Here is an 8,340-nt window from a genome sequence, read left to right as displayed (position 1 = left end):
GTCAGTTTCTTCAGGCACAACGGTTGAAGCTTGAGCTGGCCTGACTATTTCTTCAGGCGCAACACTAGCGGTTGCCCTGGCAATTTCTTCAGCGGCTAGAATGCAGTCATCAGCCCTGGTACTAGCAGTTTCATCAGCAGCTTGATTTTCATCAGCGGTGCTGGCATGTTCTTCTGTAGGCTGAGCAGATGCCTCAGCCTGAGGAATTTCTTGTTGCCTTAGGGCTGCAACATTGGTCGTGAACTTCTCAGATAACTTCATAAATCTGACTTTGGCTCCAAGCCAGTCAGCATAGTAGCGATCAAATTCATCACTCAGACTCTTGATCTCTGATTGCAGAGCTACAAGTTCTTCAGGTGAAAGCTTCAAGATGTTTTGCTTCAGAAAGCGCTCTTTCTTGTACTGTGCTTTCTTCACCTTCCTCCCCTGTTCATATTTCCATTTTTCTTCATCAATGAAGGCAGTCAACACATGACTTTGACCAGGAGTGAGGTTCATCTTAGGCAGAGGTGTGTTGGGGTCCTTGTGCCATAAGTCGATGAAGTCGAGGATCAACTTTGGATCCAGCATCAATGGCACATTATTGCCTTTGGCTCTAGCGGCCCTGTGTTACCTGTCTCTGATGATTTCAGCAAGTTCTTCATCATCAGCTTCGTCGTTGTCAGACGGTACTTGGAAGGCGACCTGCTTCTTGTGAGGACTTGGTCGAGAACCTCGTCCAGCAGTGGCCTTAGTCTTCAGCAGTGTGGGGCCTGTTGAGGAATTTGGAGGAGTCGAAGAACTAGCAGAGGCTCCTGAGGCAATAGAGATGCCTGTTGTCCTTTGCCACGAGGTGAGATGCGCAGGTGCTGAGGATTTGGACGGAGGAGCTGAGGACTTTGGAGGAGCTGGAGCAGCTTGAGAAATTTGCCGTGAGGGCTTTGCTGAGGAGCTGGGCCATGAGGGCATTGCAGATGAGCTTGGCTGTGAGGATTTTGGTGCCGAAGCCATGGGCTTGTGTGCAGGCTTCTTAGGCATGGCCTTCTTAGGCTTGCTTGCAGAGGCCTCACAGCAGCAGCAGAAGAATCTTCATTGAATTTCTTCACTGCTTCTTTTGCCACTTTGGCCAGCTTAGCTTGACACTTAGCCCATTCCTTGGGAAATTCGTCACCTCTTCTGATGCTAGAGGGATCAGCAACTTGGACAGGTGCCAATGGAGGTCTTGGGCACGGAGGGTGTACAACGAATTTCTTCATGTACTTGGGTGTAACATATCGATATTCTCTCCATTCCTGTGCCCATCTCCTCTCTATCTTCTGTATGCGCACCTTGCGCTCATTCTTTGTTTCCTCAGGGGGTGTGCAGTGTTGGGGAACGTAGTAATTTCAAAAAAATCCTACGCACACGAAAGATCATGGTGATGCATAGCAACGAGAGGGGAGAGTGTTGTCCACGTACCCTCATAGACCGTAAGCGGAAGCGTTATGAGAACGTGGTTGTTGTAGTCGTACGTCTTCACGATCCGACCGATCCAAGTACCAAACGCACGGCACCTCCGAGTTCAGCACACGTTCAGCTCGATGACGTCCCACGAACTCCGATCCAGCAGAGCTTCGCGGGAGAGTTCCGTCAGCACGATGGTGTGATGACGGTGATGATGTTGCTACCGACGCAGAGCTTCGCCTAAGCACCACTACAATATGATCGAGGTGGATTATGGTGGAGGGGGGCACCGCACACGGCTTGGAACAATCAACTTGTGTGTCCTAAGGTGCCCCCACCCCCGTATATAAAGGAGCAAGGGGGGAGGCCGGCGGGCCCTTGGGGCGCGCCAAGGAGGGGGGAGTCCTCCTCCTAGTAGGAGTAGGACTCCCCTTTCCTAGTCCAACTAGGAAGAGGGAAGGGGGAAGGAAAGAGAGGGAGAGGGAGAGGGAAAGAGGGGCCACGCCCCCCTCCCCTAGTCCAATTCAGACTCCTCATGGGAGGGGGCGCGCCACCTCTTGGGCTGCTGCCCTCTCTCTCCCCTCAGGCCCACTAAGGCCCAATACTTCCCCTGGGGGTTCTGGTAACCCCTCCGGCACTCCGGTTTTCTCCGGAACCACCTGGAACACTTCCGGTGTCCGAATATAGTCGTCCAATATATCAATCACTCCTCGTCACGTCCGTGATCACACCCGGGACTCCGAACTACCTTTGGTACATCAAATCACATAAACTCATAATACCAATCGTCACTGAATGTTAAGCGTGCGGACCCTACGGGTTCAAGAACTATGTAGACATGACCGAGACACGTTTCCGGTCAATAACTAATAGCGGAACCTGGATGCTCATATTGGTTCCTACATATTATATGAAGATGTTTATCGGTCAAACCGCATAACAACATATGTTGTTCCCTTTGTCATCGGTATGTTACTTGCCCGAGATTCGATCGACGGTATCTCAATACCTAGTTCAATCTCGTTACTGGCAAGTCTCTTTACTCGTTCCGTAATGCATCATCCCGCAACTAACTCATTAGTTACATTGCTTGCAAGGCTTATAGTGATGTGCATTACCGAGAGGGCCCAGCGATACCTCTCCGACAATCGGAGTGACAAATCCTAATCTTGATCTATGCCAACTCAACAAGTACCATTGGAGACACCTGTAGAGCACCTTTATAATCACCCAGTTACGTTGTGACGTTTGGTAGCACACAAAGTGTTCCTCCGGTATTCGGGAGTTGCATAATCTCATAGTCATAGGAACATGTATAAGTCATGAAGAAAGCAATATCAATATACTAAACGATCGAATGCTAAGCTAACGGAATGGGTCAAGTCAATCACATCATTCTCTAATGATGTGATCCCGTTAATCAAATGACAACTCATGTCTATGGCTAGGAAACTTAATCATCTTTGATTCAACGAGCTAGTCATGTAGAGGCATACTAGTGACATTCTATTTGTCTATGTATTCACACATGTACTAAGTTTCCGGTTAATACAATGCTAGCATGAATAATAAACATTTATCATGATATAAGGAAATATAAATAACAACTTTATTATTGCCTCTAGGGCATATTTCCTTCAGTCTCCCACTTGCACTAGAGTCAATAATCTAGTTCACATCGCCATGTGAATTAACACCAATAGTTCACATCACCATGTGATTAATATCCGTAGTTCACATCGCCATGTGGCTAACACTCAAAGGGTCTACTAGAGTCAGTAATCTAGTTCACATCGTCATGTGATTAACACCCAAAGAGTACTAAGGTGTGATCATGTTTTGCTTGTGAGAGAAGTTTAGTCAATGGGTCTGCCAAATTCAGATCCGTATGTATTTTGCAAATTTCTATGTCTACAATGCTCTGCACGAAGCTACTTTAGCTAATTGCTCCCACTTTCAATATGCATCCAGATTGAGACTTAGAGTCATCTGGATCATTGTCAAAACTTGCATCAACATAACCCTTTACGACAAACCTTTTGTCACCTCCATAATCGAGAAACATATCCTTATTCCACTAAGGATAATTTTGACCGCTGTTCAGTGATCTACTCCTAGATCACTATTGTACTCCCTTGTCAAACTCAGTGTAGGGTATACAATAGATCTGGTACACAACATGACATACTTTATAGAACCTGTGGCTGAGGTATAGGGAATGACTTTCATTCTCTTTCTATCTTCTGCCATGGTCGGGCTTTGAGTCTTACTCAATTTCATACCTTGTAACATAGGCAAGAACCCTTTCTTTGACTGTTCCATTTTGAACTACTTCAAAATCTTGTCAAGGTATGTACTCATCAAAAAAACTTATCAAGCGTCTTGATCTATCTCTATAGATCTTGATGCTCAATATGTAAGCAGCTTCACCGAGGTCTTTCTCTGAAAAACTCTTATTCAAGTATCCTTTTATGCTATCCAGAAATTCTATATCATTTCCAATCAACAATATGCCATCCACATATAATATTAGAAATGCTACAGAGCTCCCACTCACTTTCTTGTAAATACAGGCTTCTCCAAAAGTCTGTATAAAACCATATGCTTTGATCACACTATCAAAATGTTTATTCCAACTCCGAGATGCTTGCACCAGTCCATAGACGGATCGCTGGAGCTTGCACACTTTGTTAGCATCCTTTGGATCGATAAAACCCTCAGGTTGCATCATATACAACTCTTCTTCCAGAAATCCATTCAGGAATGCAGTCTTTACATCCATTTGCCAAATTTCATAATGATAAAATGAGGCAGTTGCTAACATGATTCGGACGGACTTAAGCATCGCTACGGGTGAGAAAGTCTCATCGTAGTCAACTCCTTGAACTTGTTGAAAACCTTTCGCAACAAGTCGAGCTTTGTAGACAGTAACATTACCGTCAGCGTCAGTCTTCTTCTTGAAGATCCATTTATTCTCGATGGCTTGCCGATCATCGGGCAAGTCAACCAAAGTCCACACTTTGTTCTCATACATGGATCCCATCTCAGATTTCATGGCCTCAAGCCATTTCGCGGAATCTGGGCTCATCATCGCTTCCTCATAGTTCATAGGTTCGTCATGGTCAAGTAACATGACCTCCAGAACAGGATTACCGTACTACTCTAGTGCGGATCTTACTCTGGTTGACCTACGAGGTTTGGTAGTAACTTGATCTGAAGTTACATGATCATCATCATTAGCTTCCTCACTAATTGGTGTAGGAGTCACAAGAACAGATTTCTGTGATGAACTACTTTCCAATAAGGGAGCAGGTACAATTACCTCATCAAGTTCTACTTTCCTCCCACTCACTTCTTTCGAGAGAAACTCCTTCTCTAGAAAGGATCCATTCTTATCAACAAATGTCTTGCCTTCGGATCTGTGATAGAAGGTGTACCCAACTATCTCCTTTGGGTATCCTATGAAGACACATTTCTCCGATTTGGGTTTGAGCTTATCAGGACAAAACTTTTCACATAAGCATCGCAACCCCAAACTTTAAGAAACGACAGCTTAGGTTTCTTGCCAAACCATAGTTCATATGGTGCCGTCTCAACGGATTTAGATGGTGCCCTATTTAATGTGAATGTAGCTGTCTCTAATGCATAATCCCAAGACGATAGTGGTAAATCGGTAAGAGAGATCATAGATTGCACTATATCCAATAAAGTACGGTTACGATGTTCGGACACACCATTACGCTGTGGTGTTCCGGGTGGCGTGAGTTGCGAAACTATTCCACATTGTTTCAAATGAAGAACAAACTCGTAACTCAAATATTCTCCTCCACGATCAGATCGTAGAAACTTTATTTTCTTCTTACGATGATTTTCCACTTCACTCTGAAATTCTTTGAACTTTTCAAATGTTTCAGATTTATGTTTCATCAAGTAGATATACCCATATCTGCTCAAATCATCTGTGAAGGTCAGAAAATAACGATACCCGCCGCGAGCCTCAACACTCATCGGACTGCATACATCAGTATGTATTATTTCCAACAAGTCTGTTGCTCGCTCCATTGTTCCGGAGAACGGAGTTTTAGTCATCTTGCCCATGAGGCATGGTTCGCAAGTACCAAGTGATTCATAATCAAGTGATTCCAAAAGTCCATCAGAATGGAGTTTCTTCATGCGCTTTACACCAATATGACCTAAACGGCAGTGGCACAAATAAGTTGCACTATCATTATCAACTCTGCATCTTTTGGCTTCAACATTATGAATATGTGTATTACTACTATCGAGATTCATCAAAAATAGACCATTCTTCAAGGGTGCATGACCATAAAAGATATTACTCATATAAATAAAACAGCCATTATTCTCAGATTTAAATGAATAACCCTCTCGCATCAAACAAGATCCAGATATAATGTTCATACTCAACGCTGGCACCAAATAACAATTATTCAGGTCTAAAACTAATCCCGAAGGTAGATGTCGAGGTAGCGTGCCGACGGTGATCACATCGACTTTGGAACCATTTCCCATGCGCATCGTCACCTTGTCCTTAGCCAATCTTCGCTTAATCCGTAGTCCCTGTTTCGAGTTGCAAATATTAGCAACAGAACCAGTATCAAATACCCAGGTGCTACTGCGAGCTTTAGTAAGGTACACATCATGTATATCACATATACCTGTGTTCATCTTGCCATCCTTCTTATCCGCCAAATACTTGGGGCAGTTCCGCTTCCAGTGGCCAGTCGTACAGACTTGGGTTTCTTCTCCTGAGAAGCAACTTGTTTGATGTTCTTCTTGAAGTTCCCCTTCTTCTTCCCTTTACCCTTTTTCTTGAAACTGGTGGTCTTGTTGACCATCAACACTTGATGCTCCTTCTTGATTTCTACCTCCGCAACCTTTAGTATCGCGAAGAGCTCGGGAATTGTCTTATCCATCCCTTGCATGTTATAGTTCATCACGAAGCTTTTGTAGCCTGGTGGCCGTGATTGAAGAATTCTGTCAATGACACTATCATCCGAAAGATTAACTCCCAGTTGAATCAAGTGATTGTTATACCCACACATTTTGAGTATATGTTCACTGACAGAACTATTCTCCTCCATCTTGCAGCTGTAGAACTTATTGGAGACTTCATATCTCTCAATCCGGGCATTTGCTTGAAATATTAACTTCAACTCCTGGAACATCTCATATGCTTCATGATGTTCAAAACGTCGTTGAAGTCCCGGTTCTAAGCCGTAAAGCATGGCACACTGAACTATCGAGTAGTCATCAGCTTTGCTCTGCCAGACGTTCATAACATCTGGCGTTGCTCCTGCAGCGGGTTTGGCACCCAGCGGTGCTTCCAGGACGTAATTTTTCTGTGCAGCAATGAGGATAATCCTCAAGTTACGGACCCAGTCCGTGTAATTGCTACCATCATCTTTCAGTTTTGCTTTCTCAAGGAACGCATTAAAATTCAACGGAACAACATCACGGGCCATCTATCTACAACAACATAGATATGCAAAATACTATCAGGTACTAAGTTCATGATAAATTAAAGTTCAATTAATCAAATTACTTAAGAACTTCCACTTAGATAGACATCCCTCTAATCATCTAAGTGATCACGTGATCCATATCAACTAAACCATGTCCGATCATCACGTGAGATGGAGTAGTTTTCAATGGTGAACATCACTATGTTGATCGTATCTACTATATGATTCACGCTCGACCTTTCGGTCTCAGTGTTCCGAGGCCATATCTGCATATGCTAGGCTCATCAAGTTTAACCCGGGTATTTCTGCGTGTGCAAAACTGGCTTGCACCCGTTGTATATGAACCTAGAGCTTATCACACCCGATCATCACGTGGTGTCTCGGCACAACGAACTTTGGCAATGGTGCATACTCAGGGAGAACACTTGTACCTTGAAATAATGCTACTGTCAATCAAAGCAGAATAAGATGCATAAAAGATAAACATCACATGCAATCAATATAAGTGATATGATATGGCCATCATCATCTTGTGCCTTTGGTCTCCATCTCCAAAGCACCGTCATGATCACCATTGTCACCGGCGCGACACCTTGATCTCCATCGTAGCATCGTTGTCGTCTCGCCAACTATTGCTTCTACGACTATCGTTGCCGCTTAGTGATAAAGTAAAGCAATTACATGGCGATTGCATTTCATACAATAAAGCAACAACCATATGGCTCCTGCCAATTTCCGATAACTCGGTTACAAAACAGAGGCAGAACCAGGATTTCTCAAAGCCTAGGGCTAAAACTAAGTGGCTATAAAGAGCTCCAAATACACGCATAGTAATACTAATGCATGTTAGAAGTACACCACAAATTCACCAGAATGAAAAATATGAATTCATATTATGATGAGAGCAAATTTGCTAAATTATGTAAACAATTTAACAAAATGCATCATTGGAAAGTTGGTACCAATTAAAGAAGATCTGTTTCATTTGAGGTCATTGTTTGTTCAACAGCAATAATAAAAGGACATGGACTTGTAAATATAAATCAAGTAGTAGTACCAAGACATTGGACAGACTAAATCAATTGTTCATGTGAAATTTTGCAAAACAAGAACATGTGAACAAATTTGACTAAAGTAATAGTTTTTTTGCGGAAAGTAATAGAATTTTAACATCACCGATTCATTGATTTAGGCTGATGCAAAAGAACTAGCAAAAAATATGATACAACAAACTTGAGATTACCTATCATGTCCAGCCGGTTGTATAAATGGAGCTGAACATCGGCTTCTTTTCATTATGGCCCTTCAATTCGAAAAGAAGTAAATGGAGCTGAACAGAATAGAACGGTTGGAGGGTGCTGTGGCTAGATGATCCGAGATTCCGAGTGCCGCCAGCCGGGCGCAGCCGCGCAGGTCCAGACGTACAGTTCTT

Source organism: Triticum aestivum, chromosome 5D (genome assembly GCF_018294505.1).
Source record: "Triticum aestivum cultivar Chinese Spring chromosome 5D, IWGSC CS RefSeq v2.1, whole genome shotgun sequence".
Taxonomy (NCBI): Eukaryota; Viridiplantae; Streptophyta; class Magnoliopsida; order Poales; family Poaceae; genus Triticum; species Triticum aestivum.
Note: the sequence above shows the minus strand (reverse complement) of the source record.